Consider the following 21,343-nt stretch of genomic DNA (forward strand, 5'->3'; position numbering starts at 1 on the left):
TCGTCCCATCTCAAGCTATCTTTTTTTTTTTTTTTTTGAGATGGAGCTTTTGCTCTTGTTGCCCAGGCGGCTGGAGTGCAATGGTGCGATCTCGGCTCACTGCAACCTCCGCCTCCCAGGTTCAAGGGATTCTCCTGCCTCAGCCTCCTGAGTAGCTGGGATTATAGGTGTGCGCCAACACTCCCAGCTAATTTTTTGTATTTTTAGTAGAGACAGAGTTTCTCTATGTTGGTCAGGCTGGTCTTGAACTTCCGACCTCAGGTGATCCGCCTGCCTCAGCCTCCCAAAGTGCTGGGATTATAGGCATGAGCCACCGTGCCTGGCCTCAAGCTCTCTATCTTAACCACATCAGCAAAGTCCCTTTTGTCATGAGAGGTGAAATCACAGGTTCCAGGGATTAAAACATGGACATCTTTGCAGGGAAGGCCATTCTGCCTACCACATGAGGCTTGAAGCCAGGCTGACTGACTTCAGAGCAGCTGCTCTTAACCACTCTGTGCCGGGCACCTTGCTAGGCTTGGTGAAGAGGGAGAAACTGACGATTGAGAAAAACTCTTGAGCTGAGGGAGCTCCGGGCTAGAAGGGCTGAGGTCCACCTGACTACACCTATAGCAGAAAAAGGGAACTTCAGATGAGAGGAGGGAGAAATCCTGGAGAGGTGATCCTTAAATGGTGGCTGGAATTTCTGCAGGAGGCCATGGAGGACTTTACAGGTGAGTGAAGCACGAACTATGTGTGGTCAGGAGGGTCTGGAGTATGGGGGGATGGGAATGATCATCTTATTTGGTCATGAGGATCAGATGAGCTAAAGACCTATGGACTTGGCATGTGACCTCACCTTGCCTTATCATTCATTTTACAGTTGGGGAAACTGAGGCCTAGAGGCCAGAGTTGCCTGCCCAAGATCACACAGAGAGAAAACATCAGTTGCACCAGGAAGAAACCTGGTGGGGAGGTCAAACTGGAGCAGGGTAGTCAACTGATAGGGGGCACTGAGAGCAAAGGCCAGGCTCCTTCTCTTCCTCCTCCCTGGAGGTGGCCGGCACTGGCTTCTCTGGGGATTCTTTTATCATGTTCTTTTCTCCTGCAATCTCGCTAGTGGCCACTGGATGGTGCCTGGAGCTCTGATTTGGAACTAGGTCCTAGAGCCTTTCCAGGCCTTTGGCATCTGGCACTTGGGCTGCAGAGCCTGTCCTTCTTTAATTCCCCCACTCTGGCAGCCCCACCGCCGAAGTCTACAAGCTGCTTCTGTTTCCATGCATTGGCCCCATAGTCCTGGATTTGAAGACCAGCCCTGCTACTTACCAGGTGTGTGTTGGTGTTGACAGGTGCTGGTTCCCTGTCTTGGGAACTTTTTTCCTTTTCCTCCTACCCCCTTTACCCTGCTGGATATAATGGAATTCCTGTTCCCTAGCCATGCCCCACATAAGGTCATCTAGCCCTTGCTTCTTTGTTTATACCCCCATCTTACGTCATGGGATAGAAGACTTACAAAGGACTTATGAATTCAGGAAAACAAACATCCACTAACCCAAGAACAGAAAGTGAGAACCCAAGAAACAGTGTGAGGAGAGTAAAACTGCCAAGAAAGCTTAGATGCAGAAGGCACTGAGCCCAAAGAAAGACCCCCGGGCCTGGGTCTCTTGGTGCTCAGGCAAGCAGGGGTTTATGTGACTCCCAGAGCCGATTAGAATCAGGAACAAAGCACATACATATTGGGGGAGTCCTGAGCCCAGCTGTGTGGAGGGAACTTAGCGCCCTCAGCCCCCTTGGTTCCCTGGAGAGTTTGAATCATTAAAAAAAGGGCTCTATCTTCCCTAGTGGTTGGCAGAGATGCCACTTCTGAAGCTGTTACTTAGACTTAATAGCATGAACTAGACATGGCCTTGGGTGGGAAAGTGCAGGGCAGGAAAGGCCTGTAACTTCAGCCAAGTGCTGGACTCCCTTTCTGAATTTCACCTCTGTGTTGTCTGGCTCTGTTTCTCCGTGGTTTTTGGCCTTTCTCTTCTTCTATTCTAGCTCACAGCTCTCTCCATTTCTGCAGCTGGCACAGCTGCTGTCTCCAAGGGCAGTCTCCTCTTCTGGCTCTTTGGACCTAGGATAGTGAAACAGAAGAGAAAACTATCAATTACCACACTGGCCCGCATGCTGGGGGCCAGGCTGTGCCTTTCATCTGCATTGTCTTGTTGAAACCTTTCAACCTACAGGAGGAAAAACGAACTTGAAAGAGGCCAGTTAGTTGCCCAAGGCCCAGAGCTTCCAAGTTAGGGTTTGAACCCAGATGGTCTTGATCCCAGAGTAGGCCCATTTCACATTTCTATCCTTCAGTTATTAGGGACAAATTTGGACTTTTTCAAAGAAAACTTTTTCAGGAAGCTTATGGAGCAGACCAAAGCAAAGCCCCAAGATACAGTGCAGGTGAATGGCAGGAGCCGCTCTGCCATTCGTCAGCAGCGCAGCCTCCACGGGACGCTTTTGCCTCAGTGTTCCCTCTTGTAAAACCTGTGGGCAGGCCAGGCATGGTGGCTCACACCTGTAATCCCAAGCACTTTGGGAGGTCGAGGCAGGCAGATCACAAAGTCAGGAGTTCAAGACCAGCCTGACCAACATGGTGAAACCCCATCTCTACTAAAAATACAAAAATTAGCCGGGTGTGGTGGCATGTGCCTGAATCCCAGCTACTCAGGAGGCTGAGGCAGGAGAATCGCTTGAACCCAGGAGGCAGAGGTTGCAGTGAGCCAAAATCGTGGCACTGCACTCCAGCCTGGGTGACAGAGGGAGACTCTGTCTCAAAAACAAACAAACAAAACCAAAAAACAAAACAATAGCAACAACAAACAACCTGTGGGCAATGCCAACCTCACAGGTTAAAAGGAAAGAGCAAAGTCATTGATGAATGTGAACATGCACAGTGGATGATCAGGAAGGTCCCCCTTCTTTTCAGGCCATTACTTGCCCTTTTTTCACACCCTCCCGCTCATTTGAAGTGGTGTGGCTTCAGATCCCCAGGCCCAATGAAGAAGCTGGGCCATATCACACAATGAAAAGCAAATTGCTGTTAAATATACAGAGGAGGGTATGAGCAGCTCAGCTTTATGGATCCCAAGAAGGCTTCCTGGAGGAGGTGGCAAGTGAGCTGCACCAGCGAGGAAGGGTAGACATTCCCCAGACGATAAAGGAGGAGAGGGCTCCTGGGCACAGGGCTCGAGTGGCTTTTCAAGGGCATGTGGGGAGGGTGAGGTTGGAGAAGACAGTCGCCCTCAGTCCCCAACGTGGATCATGCTGCATCCCATGACAAGGGCTTGTGGGTTAGTGGCTCTAACCCACAAGACTTCATGGACTTATGAATCACCTGAGGGCCTGTTAAAAATGCAGCATCCTGCAGTGGGGCCCAGGAATCTTTGTTTGTCCCAGCTCCTGGGTGACACTGTGCAAGTGATCAGAGGAAGAAAGGAGACACAAAGCTTCTGGTGATGGACATGAGAGCTGGGCAAGGGCTCAGTGTCCTCCACCAGGCAGAGGAGCAGACTAGGGTCTCAGGATCTTGAGTGTGGGCGTGTACTAGACCCTGTGCCCCGAATTAGCAGATGTGAGGAGCTAAGCTGAGAAACAGCAAATGGGAAAGCAAATGTGAATGCCAGGGCAAGTATTACAACTTTGTTAGGAGTCCCCAGGGGCTGGGCAGAGAAGACAGGTTCAGTCACAAGGGTTTTAGTCCAGAGACATGTACAGGAGAGGAAAGGGAAGGCTGGAAGGGGAGGTATAATGAGCAACCGCTGGGAAGCAATTTTTTTTGTTATGGGAGGTGAGTGGCAGCCCTGGGGCTTTGGAAAGGGTGACAAAAAAGAATGTATACCAAGGGCCTGACATTCTAAGGACTTATGAAGAACCCATTTAATTCCCATGACCATCTTAATTAGAAAAATACATTGTTATTTCTTAATTTACAGACAAAGAAATCCAGTCCCAGAAAGTAATTTGCACAGCAAATAAGCCGTGGAGCAGAGACTCAAGTCCAGACTGTGTCAGTCCAGAGCTGGGCACTGATTTTTCATTCTAGGGTATCCCAAGCACATTTAAAACACCCGGATTCATGAGCCACTGCTTCCTTCTGTTCTTCATCCTGCCCTGGACAATCCCATCTCCAGCCCACCTCATCCCTTGCTCTGCTCTTTCCTAGGTCCAAGATGATTCTTTTTCCTGAAGTGGTGAATGGAACTGCTGCTCTTCATCCCTCTCTGGGCAGCCAGGGCGTGTGTGTTCTTCCCAGCAGCTGAGATGAGGATGGAAATTAATAGAGAATATAGACGGAAAAAAACTAACAACTAACTAACTACACTATGCAGATAATAGTTGAGGTGTATTTTCTCCCAGATGAACAAGATAATCTGAGTGACCCCTGTTCCCTATTACAGGACTCCAATTCCAAATCTTGGCAGTTGCTCCAACATTCCAGTGAATGTTTCTTGAATACCTGTTTTGGGAATATGTGAGGTACTGTGCTAAACACTGGAGATTCAGTGGTGAAAGAGTCCTACGCTGTCTTTAAGAAACTTGTGTTCTAGGAGAGGGCAGGCAGCAAATAAGTAGACGAATAAGATTTCAACTAGTGAGCATTGTTGGGAAGATGATGAAATTGAGTAAGGGTAGAGAGCTGCGCTGTCCGTAGGATTCCCGTGTTGGTGGAAAGGTTCTATATCCTTGCTGTCCAACATAGCAGTCAATATGTGGAACGCTTGCAATGTGGCTAATGTGACCAAGGAAATGAATTTTAAGTTCTATTTTAGAGAATTTAAATTTCAATAGCCCCATGTGGTTTGTGGCCACTGTGTCACTCATCACAGGTATAGAGAACACCTGGGAAGGGGAGAGGTGATTAAGTGAGGTGGTCAAGGGGAGACTCCCTGAGGGGGCAATATTTGAAGTGAGGTCTGAGAAGGAGGCAGCCTTCCATTGTTCCAGGGGGGAGAGAGTGCAGGGCCTTCGGGGGTAAACAAAGCTGGAAGTTCTGGGACGGAGAGAAGTCTTGTGGGCTGGCATTTAGTGGGTGAGGTAGTGTGGTGGGAGCTGATGGTGGAGGGGTGGTGGAGACCGGATAACTGGGGCATGGCAGGCTGTGGCGAAGTGGGCACCCCTCGTTCCCCTTAGCAACACAGCAGGTATGGCTGCCCTGCCCTTGCCTGCCCCGTTTTCTCTCAGGGTTGTGGGGAGGACTAGATGAGAGCAGGTGACATGCACATGCTCTGTAAATTGTACAGAGCTGCTGGGCGCGGTGGCTTATGCCTGTAATCCCGGCACTTTGGGAGGCCAAGGCGGGCAGATCACCTGAGGTCAGGAGTTTGAGACTAGTCTGACCAACACGGTGAAACCCCGTCTCTACTAAAAATACAAAAATTAGCCAGGTGTGGTGGCAGGCGCCTGTAATCCCGGCTACTCGGAAGGCTGAGACAGGAGAATCGCTTCAACCCAGGAGGTAGAGGTTGCAGTAAGCTGAGATCTTGCCATTGCACTCCATCCTGGGCAACAAGAGTGAAACTCCATCTAAAAAAGAAAAAAAAAAAAAGTACAGTGCTGCCAATAAGGGTAGGGCTGTGGTTCTGAGTGTGATCTTGGACCAGCAGCATGAGCATCATCTGGGAACACGTTAGAAATGAACATTCTTGGGCCACATCCTGGATCTACTAGTTCAAAGCTCTGGGAGCGGGGCCCAGCAATGTTTCCAAAAGCCCTCCGGGTGGCTGTGATGCAGGCTCAAGTTTAAGAGCAACTGCAGAAGACTGGCGGCAATCACCTCCTCCTCCTCCTTCTCATCTCAGGCCCCCAACAAATTGTCCTTCCAACTCCAACCCTGGCAGAATTCCTTGGTGGCTCATTGCGCACACTAGCCCTCCTTTCCTCAGAGCTAGCTCAGTTTTTGGCTTCACATACACAGACTAAAACAAACGAAAAAAATCAGATAGATAAAACCTTTGTATTAAAAATATTTTCACCATACAAGCCATCCAGGGTCATCATTAAAATAAAACTTAGGCCGGACACAGTGGCTCACGCCTATAATCCTAGCAATTTGGAAGGCTGAGGTGGGCAGATCGCTTGAGCTCAGGAGTTTCAGACCAGCCTGGCCAACGTGATGAAGCCTCATCTCTGCTAAAAATACAAATATTAGGTGGTCATGGTGGCATGCACCTGTAGTCCCAGCTACTTAGGAGACTGAGGTGGGAGGATAGCTTGAGCCTGGGCCTGGGAGGTGGAGGTTGCAGTGAGCTGAGATTGCACCACTGTACTTCAGCCTGGGTGACAGAGTGAGACTGTCTCAAAAAATAAACAAACAAATAACTCCTATGTAGCATAGAACCTATCAAGTGAAAAAAAGATCCCCTGCTCCCGTTAATCCTATTCCCTAGAGATTACCACAGAATGATTTCTTGTGATTCCTTCCAGTTGTCTCCTATGCTTATAGAGGCAGCTAGCGTAGTGCTCCGAAACCAGTTTGCTTGGTTTAGAATCCCAGGTTTGCTTATTTGTCAAATAAATTGGACAAATTGTCTCAGTGTCATCATTCAGAAAATGAAGTTAATAATAGCACCAACCTCATAGAATTGTTGTGAAGATTAAATTAATTCAAATAAAGCAATCAGGAGACAATCTACTTAACATTCTTACAACAGTACCTGGCGTACAGTATGTACAAACATGAGTGTCTGTTAATAAATACAATGCATGGCTGAGGTTTAATTATTCTATGCCTTTTCTTCAGGGTTATAGTCTTGAGAGAATAAGGCAAAGGTGCAGGAACAGTTGGAAAGTCATTTACGATGGAGATGATATTGAGAGCCACTGAAAAAATCCTGACCAGTTGATTCTTGCCAGTGACTTTGGCTGAATTTCTTGGTTTCTGATCATTATTTCTTATTTTATTTTATTTTATTTTATTTTATTTTTATTTTTATTTGAGATGGAGTCTCGCTCTGTTTCTCGGCTGGAGTGCAGGGACGTGATCTTGGCCCACTGCAACCTCCGCCTCCTAGGTTTAAGCGATTCTCCTGCCTCAGCCTCCTGAGTAGCTGGAACTACAGCCACACTCCAACACACCCAGCTACTTTTTGTATTTTTAGTAGAGACGGGGTTTCACCATGTTGGCCAGGATGGTCTCGATCTCTTGACCTTGTGATCTGCCTGCCTCGGCCTCCCAAAGTGCTGGGATTACAGCCATAAGCCACTGCGCCCGGCCTCTCATCCTTATTTCTATAAATTCCTTGGTATCTTTGCAAAGCTTCAAAGTTGCACAGTTTCAAAAAACATAGCAGGAGGGGGGTATTTACATGGAACCCAGTGTGGATGGTGCACCCTGGAGTTATGAAATGGTCTCTCTGATATCAGCCAGGTGTGGCATGTCTGTTGCTTGCAACCAAGAAGTCTGACCATGCCTTGCTCCATTCTTTCTAAGGGCTGCGTAGTATTCTACTCTGTGTATGTGTTGTATTTCACTTAATCATTTCTTATTGATGGATATCTGGATAGTTTAGCTATTCTACACTACACAGACAAATGCAATGACAAGCTTCTCAGAGCCTATTTCCAGCCCCCACCTGCACCCTATCCCCACCGGCTTTTTTTTTTTTTTTTTTTTTTTTTTTTTTTTTTTTGGAGACAGGGTCTTGCTCTGTCACCCAGGCTGGAGTGCAGTGGCAAAATCACAGTTCACTGAAGCCTTGCTCTCGCAGGCTCAAGTGATCTTCCCACCTTAGACTTCTGAGTAGCTAGGACTGCAGGTGCATGCCACCACACCCAGCTATTTTTTTCATTTTTTGTAGCGATGAGATCTCACTATGTTGTCCAGGCTGGTCTGAAACTCCTGGGCTCAAGTGATCCTCCCACCTCAGCCTCCCAAAGCACTGGTATTATAGGCACGAGTTACTGCGTCTGGCCTGAAATGGGCTCTTTATCTTACATGATCCTGTGTAGTGCTCATGCCAACACTGTGAGGTTTGCATCAACTTTCCCTCTACAGATGAGGCAGCTGAGGTCAGAGAGAGGATGAGATGTGCCCCCAAACAATCAATGAGCCCCTTGATGGGCAGGGCTCTTCCCACTTTATCAGGGTGGTCAGTAGTGGGGAGAATGTTTGGGGTGAAAGCAGGGTCCTTCCCTTGACTCAATACCAGCCGGCAAAAGGTGGAGGTTCTTAGAGGAGAGAGGTAAGTCAGGGAAGGACTCGTGGGAGTGCTGGAGAGCCTTCTACTGTCAACTCAGCTGCATTCCAGAGGGCAAGAGGAGAGAGAGGGTGGAGGACAGTTGGCATGTGGATTGAGGAACAATAACGATGATGATGCTAATAATCACAGTGACTAATGTTTTGGGCGAGTCGCAAAGCAATTTCCTTTTGTGAATAGTTCAGCAGAGTCACACAACCATCCCCTTGGAGGAAGACAAGGCAATGTGGCTATTCCCATTTTACAGAAGGGAAAATTCAGGACTGGAGAGGGAGAGTAACTTGCCCAAGTTAACATGTCAAGATAATCACTGTGCTGGGTGGGATCAGACCTTTTGGGCCCCAGCCCGAGATCTATGGGCCACAGCTGTGGCTGGCAGAGAGGTGCGGCCTTTGTCAGGGCTGAAACTCAGCCATACCCTCTCTCCAACCTCAGGTTGGGTGCCGGGCAGAGGGTTTGCCTGAAGGCTGGGGATGTCAGAAGACAGAGGGGTCTGGTTTGAGTGGGGGCCACCCCCCAAGTCATCCACATGTCCTCCAGATCTCCCTGACCCCTCCCACTGGCTGACTCGTGGCTGGTTCTGCCCCAGGATCTGATTCCATGGGTTTGGCCTGGACTCTGTTCCTTCTCTTGGAGAAAGTGTGTGTGTGTGTTTCCATGTATATGTGTTTGTGTGTGTGTGATGTGCTTCTGTGTATTTGTGTATATACATATGTGTTGTGTATATGCATTTGTGTGTGTGTATATGTATTTGTGTGTGTGTACATGTGTATGTATCTGTGTGTTTCCATGTGTATGTGTTGGTGTGTGTATTGTGTTTGTGTTGTATATTTGTGTGTGTATCGTGTTTGTGTTTGTGTGTTTCCATGTGTATGTGTGTTTTGGTGTGTGTTTGTGTTGTGTGTGTGTTTGTGTGTGTATGTGAGAGAAAGAGACACCTCTCCTGGCAGTGGCCCTCACTCATGCTGGCTCTTCCCTACACCCTTCCTCCTAGCCTGGCTCAAGCTTAGAAGTCCCTCTGCTTGAAGAAAACAAGCGTCCTTCATGAATAAGGGTCATGGAGCACCTACTATGTGCCAGGGTCTGTGCTTGGGGCTTTCACCTCTGTTGTTTTCACTTGAGGTGCACTTTAACCCTTCCCAATGGGTTTCCCTGTTACCCTCCCATCCAGATCTTCAAAACCAACTGCGGCCCAGGATTGAAACTGCTTTCTAATTTCATCAAAGAAGGAAGGCTGTGGGTTTCAGAGAAGAAAGTGGAGCTACATCACTTTCATTTTGCCATCTTTAATCAGAAGTTCTTGTATTATTTTTCTTATAAAAAAATCACTGGCTAACAGGTGTCTGCCTTGCTGTTGGAGGGACCTGCACCTGGGCCCTGGGCATCATGGCCAAGTGCAACAGAAGCCCTAATGCAAACCATCCTTCTTCGACTATGTTTAATTTAAATATTTGTATCAAATATAGAAACAACGGGATAGGAGAGAGAGTAGAAGGGAAAAAACAGTAAGCAAACAACACCTTTAAAAATGTGTGAGGTAAATTCAAAGGGGCTGATGTGTTATTGGAAAGAATTCTGGATGATGACATTTTGCAACAGAAATGAGAAAATTAAGACCCTAGTTACTTTCTCCAACAGAGATTGTTCATGTCCCCCTCCCCCAGAGGGTGTCACATCTATTTCAGAGTCATGTCGCCCCTGGGAGGCATACGGAGGAAGTGTGTTCTCTTTGTTCCTTGATGTCTTGTATACCCATTGTAATTTCTTATGCCACGCAACCCAGAGAAAGGAGTGGTCTTTTATCTTTTTTTTTTTTTTTTTTTTTTTTTTTTTTTTTTTTTTTTTTTGAGACAGAGTCTCACTCTGTTGCCTAGGCTGGAGTGGAGTGGCTCTGTTGCTCACTGCAACCTCTACTTCCCAGCCTCAGGTGATCCGCTTACCCGAGTATCTGGGACTACAGGTGCACACCACCACACTCAGCTAGTTTTTTTTTTTTTTGGTAGAAACGGGGTTCCACCATGTTGCCCAGACTGATCTCGAACTCCTAGACTCAAGTAATCCACCTGCCTTGGCCTCCCAGAGTGCTGGGATTACAGGAGTGAGCCACTGAGTCTGGCCAGGAGTGGTCTTGAGATAGCAGAAACAGTAATTGACTGTAAAACATCACGTGCAGTTCCACAAACAAGAAACTAATAATATCTTGTTATACATAACTCCAACTGTTTTATTTAGGCATTTTATAAACTGTACAAGCATCTGTAAGACTTTTTGGTACATATTTCCATATTACTTTCTATTTTTCTTTCTTTCTTTTTTTTTTCTTTGAGACAGAGTCTTGCTCTGTTGCTCAGGCTGGAGTGCAGTAGTGCGATCTCGGCTGACTGCAACCTCCGCCTCCCGGGTTCAAGCAATTCTCCCGCTTCAATCTCCTGAGTAGCTGGGATTACAGGAATGCATCACCATGCCTGGCTAATTTTTGTATTTTTAGTAGAGATGGGGTCTCACTATGTTGGCCAGGCTGGTCTTGAACTCCTGACTTCAAGTGATCCACCCGACTTGGTCTCCCAGAGTGCTGGGATTACAGGAGTGAGCCACCGAGCCTGGCCTCTCATTACTTTTTAGAAGGAGTGTGCATGTATGTACATTTTATGGATTTGCTCTTCCCCAGAGAAAGTCATTTTGAGGATACAGTATATCATATAGCAAGGGCTAACACTTTAGGGCCAGGCCCACCCGAGTTTGAATCTCTGCTTTGCCACTTTCTAGCTGCAGTGTGTTGGAAAAAAATTTCACTTGAAACCCCTCTGAGCCTCAATTTCTTTAAAAAAAAAATGATAGTACATCTTGATTTGTAAATCTCAACCCACAGCGCAGGGATTATATTAGAGCATGCATGTGAATGAAGCATGGTGCAGAGGGCAGTAGTAACAGCAAGGTAACAACAACAAATGCCTGTTGCGTGATTATTATGTGCCAGACATCTTATTTAATCCTCAGAATTGGTGCATGAAGTAGGTGTTGTTATTTTCCCCATTAAACAGCTAGGAAGGTGAAAGCTAGGACCTGAACTCACCTCTTGGTGTAGCTTCGATAAATGGGAGCCATATAGAAGAGAAGCTGGGACAACCTCATTGGCTTGTAAGGTCTTAGAAAGAGACTTTCTGGGACCTGGCAGTGGCAAAGAATTCAAGGAGGTTTGTCTAGATTGGCATATAATCTGGGATGAGAGGCCAGCTGGGGACACCTCCTATTTCAGAGGTGAAGTATATGGGAAGATGTACGCATTGTGGGAACAGGAGGGAGCCAGGGTAGCCAAGAGCAAAGGAACAGGGAGGAAATGGCAGGAAGGGAGGTGGTAGCCCAGGCTGGGGCAGGAATGAAGGGCACATCAGAGTGAGTACAGGACATAGAAATTGGGCGGGGTAGAGCTAGAACTTCAGAGGGTTGGAGGCTAATGTGCTACAGTCATGTGCTGGGGTCAGGCAGCATTCAAGCTGGGAAGGACTCCAGGGTCACTTTGTGTTACATCCTAATATTAAGAGACGGAGGGAAAGGTGGACCCCTTCCCCTACCCCACTGTGTGGGTTAAGAATATTCCAATTTAGGAAATTACAGGTACTTCATATATACTTTTATAATCACATTTTGAAGATAGGATGAATTAGATTTCCTAACGGATTGGATATGGAGTGTGAAAGTAAGTGAGGAGTCAAAGATGATGTCAGGATTTTTGGCTGGAGTGACTGAAAGGATGATGTCATCATTCAAAGAAATTGAGGCTCAGGAATGCAGTTTTGGATCTACTAAGTTTGAGATGTATATGAGGCATCTATGTTGAGACATCAGGAAGTCAGCTGGATATCTGAGTTTGGAGTTTAGGTGAGAGGGCTGGGCTGGAGATGCAAATGTGGGAGTCATCAGCATTCAGCTGGTACTTGAAGCTATGATACTGGTGAGAAAAGAAAGAATGAGATCATGTCCTTTGCAGCAACATGGATAGAGCTGGAGGCCATTATCCTTAGCAAACTAACGCAGGGCCAGAAAACCAAATGCCACATGTTCTCACTTATAAGTGGGAGCGAAATGATGAGAACACAGGGACACATAGAGGGGAACAACACACACTGGGACCTGCCTGAGGATGAAGGGTGAGAGGAGGGGGAGGATTAGGAAATGTAACTAATGGGTATTAGACTTAAGACCTGGGTAACAAAATAACCTGTACAACAAATCCCTATGCCATGAGTTTACTTATACTACAAACCTGCACATGTACCCCTGAACTTAAAATAATAGTTAAAAAAGAAAAGAAATTAGTATGGATAAAAAGGAAGATCAAGAGTTGAGCCCAGGGATTCCCAGAATTTGGCCTTTGGGGAGGAGAGGAGGAATCAACAAAGGAGACCAAGGGAGCAATCCATGAAGAAGGAGTAAAACCAAGACATCATGCTGTCCTGAAGCTAAGTGAAGAAAGTGACTCAAGGAAGAGTGAGCAATCACCCATGGCAAGTGCAGCTGGTGGGCCAGCTAGGACTAGAGATGAGAACTGACCATGGACTCAGCAAGCTGGAGAACAGTGGTAACTTTGACAAAGACGTTGGCGGTGGAGTGATGAGAAGATGGTGGTGGGGTCACACTGGTTGGAGTAGGCATAGGCGAGAGAGGATGGGAGGTAATATGGTTTGGATCTGTGTCTCCACCAAATCTCATGTTGAACTGTAATCCCCAGTGTTGGAAGTGGGGCCTGATGGGAGGTAGTTGGATCGTGGAGGTGGATTTCTCATGAATGGTTTAGCACCATCCCCTCGTGCTGTTCTCATGATAGCGAGTGAGTTCTCATGAGATCTGGTCGTTTAAAAGTGTGTGGTCAGGTGCGGTGGCTCACGCCTGTAATCCCAGCACTTTGAGAGGCCAAGGCGGGCGGATCACCTGAGGTCAGGAGTTCAAGACCAGCCTGACTAACATGGTGAAATCCCGTCTCTACTAAAAATACAAAATTAGCAGGATGTAGTGGTGGGTGCCTGTAATCTCAGCTACTAGGGAGGCTGAGGCAGGAGAATCGCTTGAACCCAGGAAGCGGAGGTTGCAGTGAGACGAGAGTGTACCATTGCACTCCAGCCTGGGCAACAAGACTGAAGCTCCGTCTCAAAAAACAAAAAAAGTGTATAGTACCCCCACCCCCACACTACTCTCTCTTGCTCCTGCTCCTGCTCCTGTTACGTAAAATGCCCGCTTCCTTCCTTCCTTCCTTCCTTCCTTCCTTCCTTCCTTCCTTCCTTCCTTCCTTCCTTCCTTCCTTCCTTTCCTTCCTTCCTAACACTGCTAAGGGGGGCAGTGTAAGGAAAAACGGAAAGCCCAGCAGTGAGTCTTGTCTCATTCCCCTATTAGAAAAGGAGAAAGGCACTAACATGGAAACACCCACCCTGTGGGGGGCATCCTGAGTGGAGTGCAGGGTAGACAGTGCTCAGAGCTCTCTCTCTCTTTACACACACACACACACACACACACACACACACACACAAGGCGGGAAGGTGGGAAGGGGGAAACATTGAGTTCAGACTTTTGAAGTGTTTGTGCTAAGAGCAGAAAATGTTGGGCTTTTGTGGTGGAACCCCTGAGTTTAGGAGATTTTTTTTTTTTTTTTTTTTGGAGATGGAGTTTTGCTCTCGTTGCCCAGGCTGGAGTGCATTGGTGCAATGTTGGCTCACAGCAACCTCTGCCTCCCGGGTTCAAGCAATTCTCCTGCCTCAGCCTCCCGAGTAGCTGGGATTATAGGCATGTGCCACCATGCCCAGCTAATTTTTGTATTTTAAGTAGAAATGGGGTTTCTTCATGTTGGTCAGACTGTCTCGAACTCCTGACCTCAGGTGATCTGCCCGCCTTGGACTTCCAAAGTACTGGGATTACAGGTGTGAACCACTGCACCTGACCGGGTCTAGGATTGAGTCTTCAACTTTTCTCATTCCCAAACTTGATCTTAGCAGCTTCATTGGAGATGCTGATGTTCTAGGAATGGAGTGCATCAACCAAGTACAGAGAAGACTCAAGCCTACACAGGAGCTTGTGGTTTATAACACAGTGGGAACATACACGGCATCATTTGCTCTTTGCGATCCTCTCCAGATAGAGGCATTATTGTCTCCATTTTGCAGATAAGTTAAAGGGAGGTTGAAAGAGGAAGCAGTGACTTGCTGAGGAACACATAACTAGCAAGTGACACCTAGAATCAAAGTCAGCTGAAATCAAGCCCAGAGTTCTTGCCACTCCTGGAGAGAGTCTGGAACATACCCTAGTAATTTATTCCATGGAGTATCTACCTGACCTCTGTTCTCAACACTCAAGTATGAGGTCTGGAGCCTGTCCCCTGCCCTTCCTTCTATTACGGTACATGGAAAACCCAATCAGTCACTGAGAATGTTGCTGAGTCTCCTTCAGACATGCAGATGGGACTGCAAATTAGTACAGTTTTCCTGGAAAATAGTCTTGCAATCAACACCAAGGAATTTATAAATATTGGTATTCACTGACATCATAGTTTTACTTCTGAACATCTGCCCCAGGAAATACGGACCAATGGAAATACATAAAATTTAGGAAAAAGTTTTGTGCATGATGAGATGATATTTATGTTAGGGCTTTTATAATAGGGAAAGCTAGAAATAACATGAACAGGCAGTTGGGGACTGGCTAAGTACACTGTGGTGGACATTTTTACTGGATGGAATGTCATGTGGGTATGAAAGTGATGTTTATGAAGGGTTCATAAGAGAACTGGAAAGTGCCTGTAAGGAACATATGTATATATATATGATATATATTATATTATATTATATATATGATATATTTTATGTTTATATATTTATATATTATATATTTATATATATATTTTTAGAATATTTGGATGTAAGAAATGTTTTGTTTGATTCTTTTCTAAATTAAATTAAATCTTGTCTTACCCCACCCCACCTACTGGTGTGGTATATAAGTCATTTACATCATTGAGTCTCTCTCCCACTTCTATTGGCTCCTACAAGAATCTCAAGGTTTATTAGGACCCTTCAAATCAGAGCAATAGCCTTTTCCTTAGCCCTTGATGGTCAGTACTGTCTACCATTGTGCTTTGGCACACAATGCCACTGTTAAGTGTGTCTCTCCAAGATCTGCTTCAGGAAAACTGCAGGCAACACCCCTCCCAACAGTCCTCTCCTTTGACCATGGAAGTGGCCATGGATACCATTGCTTTTGCCTCAAGTCTGAAATATCTCTTGAACTGTGACATAGGAACACATCCTTACATCTCAGTTTTCTTATTGGTATAACAAGACCATAAAAGTAGCTAGTTCGTAAAATTTACTGTGAAAATTAAATGAGAGATAGCATGTGGAATTGGACCTCAGCTTACTCTGACGTCAGAGTCTATCTTCTTTTTGTACCTGGGGCAGACAGCCAGTTGGATGGCCTTGGGAGCTGTTATTTTTCAGGCTGCAGTTGATTTTTAGATTTAAAACTTCTGCACTTCAAAAAAAAAAAAAACTATTAAGAAAGTGAAAGTCAGTCACCAGGACTTGGAGAAAATATTCACAATACATGTACCTGACAATGGATGATTATATTATGCAAAGGACGTGCGTATATTAACATAATATAGATATATAAAGAGCACCTACGACTCAGTTTCACAAAGACAAAACACAAAAAAGGGCCAAAGACTTAAATAGGTATTTCACAAAAGAAGATACATGAATGGTCATTATTGGCACATGAAAAGATGCTTGACATTGTTAATTACCAGAAAATGCAAATGTAATCCACAATGAGACATTACTTTGTACCCACTAAAGTGGCTAAGACAAAATGAACTGACAATATTAAGTGGTGGTGAGGATGTGAAGTAGCTAGAATTCTTATGCATTGCTGCTGAAAATGCAAAATGGCACAACCACTTTGGAAAACTTTGGTAGTTTATGATGAAGTTAAATATACATCTACCCTATGACTTGCAATTTTACTCCTAGGCATTTACTCAAGAAAAATGAAAGCATGTGTCCATATAAAGATTTGAAAAGAATATTTAAAAATGTTCTACTCATAATGGCCCTAAACTAGAAAAAATCCAAATGCCTGTCAATAGGAGAATGGATAAAAAGATTGTGGATATCCATATAATGGAATATTACTTAGCAATAAAAAGGAACAGGTTGTCAACACAGGCAACAACATGGATGAATCTCAAAAACATTATGTTTAACCAAAAAAACTAGACAAAAGATTACATACAATATAATTGCATATATCTGATATTCTAGAACAGGCAAAACTAATCAATAGTGAAAGAAAGCAGATCAGTGGCTGCCTAGGGCAGGGATTTATTCCCTAGAGGGTAGCAAAGTTACTTATAAAGGAACATAAAGAAAATATTCCGGAGTGATAGAAATATTCTGTCTCTTGCTGGGGCAGTGGCTACATGTGTGTATACATTTATTAAAACACATCAGCCAGTACATTTGAAACCCATGCATTTTATTGAATGTAAATCACATGTATGATAGAACCAAAAATGATTTGTGCTTTAGGGTTTAATAGTTTAGAGAATCCCCCTCTGGTCCCAGGCCTCTCTTGTGGATAGTGTTCAGCTCTGGTTGACAGACACTTAATCTCCAATGATCTTTTTTTCAAGGTCTTGTCAGAGCTCCAAACATCAATTCCTCATGACAGATTGCAGCTTCCTTCATTAGCAATTTGCTTAAATGGGATGCCTTCCTCTAAACTCTTGAGAGATTACCAGAAACGCCCCAGTATATCTCTGACACAAATCATTTCTGGGGTGATTGTTGGTGGAACTCATTCAAGCTCCCGCATTACCAGTCTCTTTCCCTATCTTCTAACACAAACCTTTTCTGTCTTTGCCTCAGGTTCGAGGTCTCATCTTCCCTGAGACCTCAAGCTCCCCTCTGTAGGGATTTCATCTCTGAGGAGAAGCACCCTCTTACCAGCCTACATAGAATTTTATTCTGGGAAATCATTGAGGGCGGGGGGAAATTTAACAAGTACAAGTCAGGAATGGTTTAGGTGGGAAAACCCCAGCTGGGGAGTGGTTGGACCACACGGTTGTCATCTGTGTAGGAGGAGATGTTGCAGTCCCATCTGTCATCTGTCACCCATTGATTATCAGGGAGGATTTGAATGATCTGATCTTTCCTTATTTTTCCTCATTTCCCAATCTTTCTCTTTGTCATCCAGCTTAGCAGAGATTTTTTTCACTGTGGCCAACACTACCATGAGGGCATCTGGCCACCAACCCAGTTGCCTGACCCCAGACTGGGGGTGATATGCCAGTGCCTTTATCCCAACTTGGTATAAGTTATCATTTTTAAAGGACCCTTGTAATTAGGAACAAAGAAAACCATAAATGTCTAAACACTGTTTAGGGGTCCCAGGGATGGGCAAAGATGGAGAGCGAAGTGGCTTCTTTCTGAATGCATTCATTTGTTCATTCCACAAGTTCTTGTCTGCATCTAATGTTTATCGAGCACTGACTATGTGTCAGGTCCTATGCCTTGCATCTAAGATAAAGATATGAACCAAACACAAAAGGTTCCTACATTCATGGAGCTAGCATCCCTAGTTATTTGGTACTGGGTATGTGTTAGTTTGCTATGAATACAGAGGTGAAAAAGATTGATACAGTCCCTACTCTCAAAGGGCTCTCAGTCCAGTCCAGGGAGATACAGATTAACAGGTAGATGTAATGTAGAGCAAAAAAGGAGAAGGTTGGGGAACATCAGAGGAGCAGCCAACAGATAAGGAAATCAGAAGTTAAGTGATAGAGGGATGAACTAGACTTCCAGCAATGGGTCTTAATCTTTTTGGGATCTAAGCCATTTTGAGAAGCTGAGGAACTCACTCCTCTGAAAAATGCACATGACAATGGCATATCATTTCCTGGGATTTAGGGATCCCAGAAGGGATGTATGGACCTTAGATTAAAAAGCCCTGATAGAGAAATAAGGCCTCAGAGTGGAGTCAGGGGACAGCCAGAAGGGCCTCATTTAAGAAAGAACCCCCTGCCCTTCCCAAAGAAACTTGCTTGGAGCTAGGAGCTGGCTAAGGGTTCACCTCTACTGGGGCTGGAGTATGGAGAGTAATTTTTTTAAAGAATTAAAGAAAGATGTGAGTGATTGCCTCTAAAGCATACATGAAATATGGAGCATAATGAATTAATTAACATCTATAGAACAAGATACTTGGCTTTGGTTACAAGTCCATGGAAGCAAATAGACCAGAAGCTGATTAACATTATGGGTTGTCTTACCAAGGAAAGTTCAACATTGGCCAACAGGGTGGTTGCTTGTTCCTGAAGGCAATCCTCAGGCTTGATTGCATCCACAGAAAGTGGTGGGGCAGAATCCTAGGGACAGGGATGACATATGGTCTGGCTCTCTCTTGTTATGCTGAAGGTCTGAAAGTACCAGAGGCCAGTATGTGATGCCCAAACCCCCAAACAACTGTGAGAAGAAAGGTCAGTGCTAAGATGAATTCTAGTACTGTAAGGGCATGTTTGGAAAAGCATGTATTCACATTGTGAAAAATCCAGGAGAGGCTGACTTCATGTAACTCACTTATGACCACAACTGCTGGTGCCCTGGGCCATCCATAAGAGAGGTCACCTGCTTATTTATCCCTTAGAGGGAGTATCTGCCTGGCACTGCTATCTTCAACACTGTTTTTTTCTCATCATCTCAACAATTTTGTTCAAGGAGATGTGGTCCAAAATTTAAAATTCAAATTCAATCTTATCTGCTGCCGTGACATCTGATAAAATCAGAAGGGACCTGGAATTTTCTAACCTCAGGTTTCCCTCTTTACTGTACTCCCATGGGAAAAGTCTCCTAGCTAAACAACCTCCTTATTAAGGGAGCAGCTACAGGTCCTGCTTATTCCTGATGAATGGGTTTCAGTTTCCTGACAGGCTGCAGGATTATTCAAGCAAGCCAGTCATACCCTCCTGTGGGAGGCAGAGAACATCCCACCCTTGTGACACTATAAACCTTGCCTCCCACAGCCCCTGGTGGCACACGGGGTTCCCAAGTGCAATCTCCGTGTGGCCCTGGGTGGCATGCAGTATCCTTGTCCCCCAGACTGGGATGTGAATAATAAACGGCAATGGACTTCATCTGTTCAGTGTTGGGTGTCATGTGGTTGGCCATCCTTATAACCCTAGGTCAGAAATTCCTCCTTCACCAATGGGGTGAAGAGGAGTCAGCTAAAACCAGGACCACAGGATCTCCCTAAGAATTCCTTTTACCCCAGCTCCTCTGATCGGTGTCCTGAGAGTGCAGGTTACTTGGGGATTGGGAGCAGAAGGCCACATCCTAAGATTCTTGAGTTTGAATCTCAGCTCTGCCATCAACTGGCTGATTGACCTAATCAAACTCCTGTATCTCTCTTATCTTCTATATTGGTTAAGCATCAGTTACAAAACCAGGAACTACTCTAGCTAGTTTAAACAGAAAGTGATTTATTATTAGGATTAGGTGTCCTACAAAATCACTTGGAGGGCTGAAGGAGAAGCCTGGACACTGAGTATCAGGAAAATTTCCTCCCCCTGAGTCATGGTGCCTTGGCCACAATTCAGGAAACTCTCGGCTGGAGAACCATTCTGCTTCGGCCATGGTCTCTACCAGCAAAATATGTGTCCTACACTCTGCTTTCCTCCAACTTACTCTTGGTTCAACCCTTGTGAGTGTGCATCTGATTGGTGAAATGTAAACCACAGACAGGCCCTAGCTTCAGGGAGTCTGGAGAATGTAGCTTTTAACATTCTAGCCTCTGCATTATAGAGAGGTACACAAAACATTGTTGAAATGGATGTGGAGTGCATCAGTCTGTAGATTCTGCCATAGTCTCTGCTCTTCACTTAAAAAATGGTTTGCTAGGATCTCCCAGATTTACTGGGATCTCTGGGTGGGTTGGGAATGGACATGAGATGACTGCTGAGTCAAGCCTAGACTTGTATCATAGTCAGAGTCTCTAGAGACTATCTAAGTGTTTTTCCACCCTGTTAGAACCAACATTTTTATTTATTTATTTATCTGTTTGTTTTTAAGAGACAGAGTCTTACTCTGTTGCCCAGGCTGAAGTGCAATGGTGCAGTCACAGCTCCCTGTAACCTTGAGCTCCTGGACTCAAGGGAGCCTTCTGCCTCAGCCTCCCAAGTAGCTAGGACTACAGGTGCATATCATCACACCTGACCTTCCTTCCGTTCTTCCTTCCTTCCTTATTTTCCTCCCTCCCTCCTTCCTTCCTTTCTTTCCCTTCCTTCCTTCCTCTTTCCTTCCTTCCTTCCTTCCTTCCTTCCTTCCTTCCTTCCTTCCTTCCTTCCTTCCTTCCTTCCTTCCTTTCTCTCTCTCTCTCTCTCTTTCTTTCTTTCTTTCTTTCTAGATAGGGTCTCATAGGCTGGTCTTGAACCAAGATGCCCAGGATGATCTTCAACTCCTGGCCTCAAGTGATTGTCCTGCCTCGGCCTCCCAAAGCATTGGGATTACAGACATGAGTCACCGCACCTGGCCCATGGTCTAGGACATGGGGGATGATAGGGGGAAAGGAAAGAAGTGAGAGAGATGGTGGGATTTGTGGCCTTGCTCTCAGCATGTGGAGTGGAAACAATAGTGGGTTTTGAGTGAGACAGATCATATCTTGAATCATAATTGTGTGAGTTATGTCTGAATTGCTGGGGAATTCATCTTTCTGAGCATCAGTTTTATCATGTATGTATGGGGTTAATAATAGTTCCTTTCTTGTATGGTGGTGAGGATTAAAGGCATTGTTTGTGAGACGAGTGCACAGTGACATAGGTCAACAACTAGTAGATATCTATTTTCCTTTAGGATCAGCTCCCAGTTCCTTGTGGCACCAATCCTCACTCCACCTCCTATTGAGAATGTTGCTATTGTTGGTCAGGTTTAGCACTTTCTTTTGGGAACTATTTGGAAATTACTGTAGTGGGTGTGATCCTCTTTGATTTTATTTATCAGGAGTTGTAACACAGATCTGAAATGAATTGCTTCAGTGGTTACCAGGCATGACAAGTTTCCTCTTCTTTGTTCTTTCTGGTTTCAGAAGAAATTTAA

At 45.3% G+C, this 21,343-nt stretch overlaps 3 protein-coding genes across 5 annotated transcripts in view; all 3 read right to left on the reverse strand.

Annotated features, from left to right (window-relative positions):
- Positions 1-21,343, reverse strand: part of DNTTIP1 (deoxynucleotidyltransferase terminal interacting protein 1) — a 505,046-nt gene that overhangs the window by 473,021 nt on the left and 10,682 nt on the right. The window lies entirely within an intron of this gene.
- WFDC2 (WAP four-disulfide core domain 2) overlaps positions 1-21,343 on the reverse strand; it is a 232,770-nt gene that overhangs the window by 196,867 nt on the left and 14,560 nt on the right. The window lies entirely within an intron of this gene.
- Positions 1-21,343, reverse strand: part of SYS1 (SYS1 golgi trafficking protein) — a 398,294-nt gene that overhangs the window by 83,908 nt on the left and 293,043 nt on the right. Inside the window, exon 1 of one of the 3 annotated variants that reach the window (XM_050806600.1) lies at positions 7,583-7,586. The exons of the other annotated variants lie outside the window; for them this stretch is intronic. The gene's annotated coding sequence lies outside the window, so the exon portion shown is untranslated. Of the gene's footprint in view, positions 1-7,582; positions 7,587-21,343 lie in introns of those variants that run through there. 3 annotated transcript variants of the gene reach the window in all.

This window comes from Macaca thibetana, chromosome 10, assembly GCF_024542745.1.
Source record: "Macaca thibetana thibetana isolate TM-01 chromosome 10, ASM2454274v1, whole genome shotgun sequence".
NCBI lineage: Eukaryota > Metazoa > Chordata > Mammalia > Primates > Cercopithecidae > Macaca > Macaca thibetana.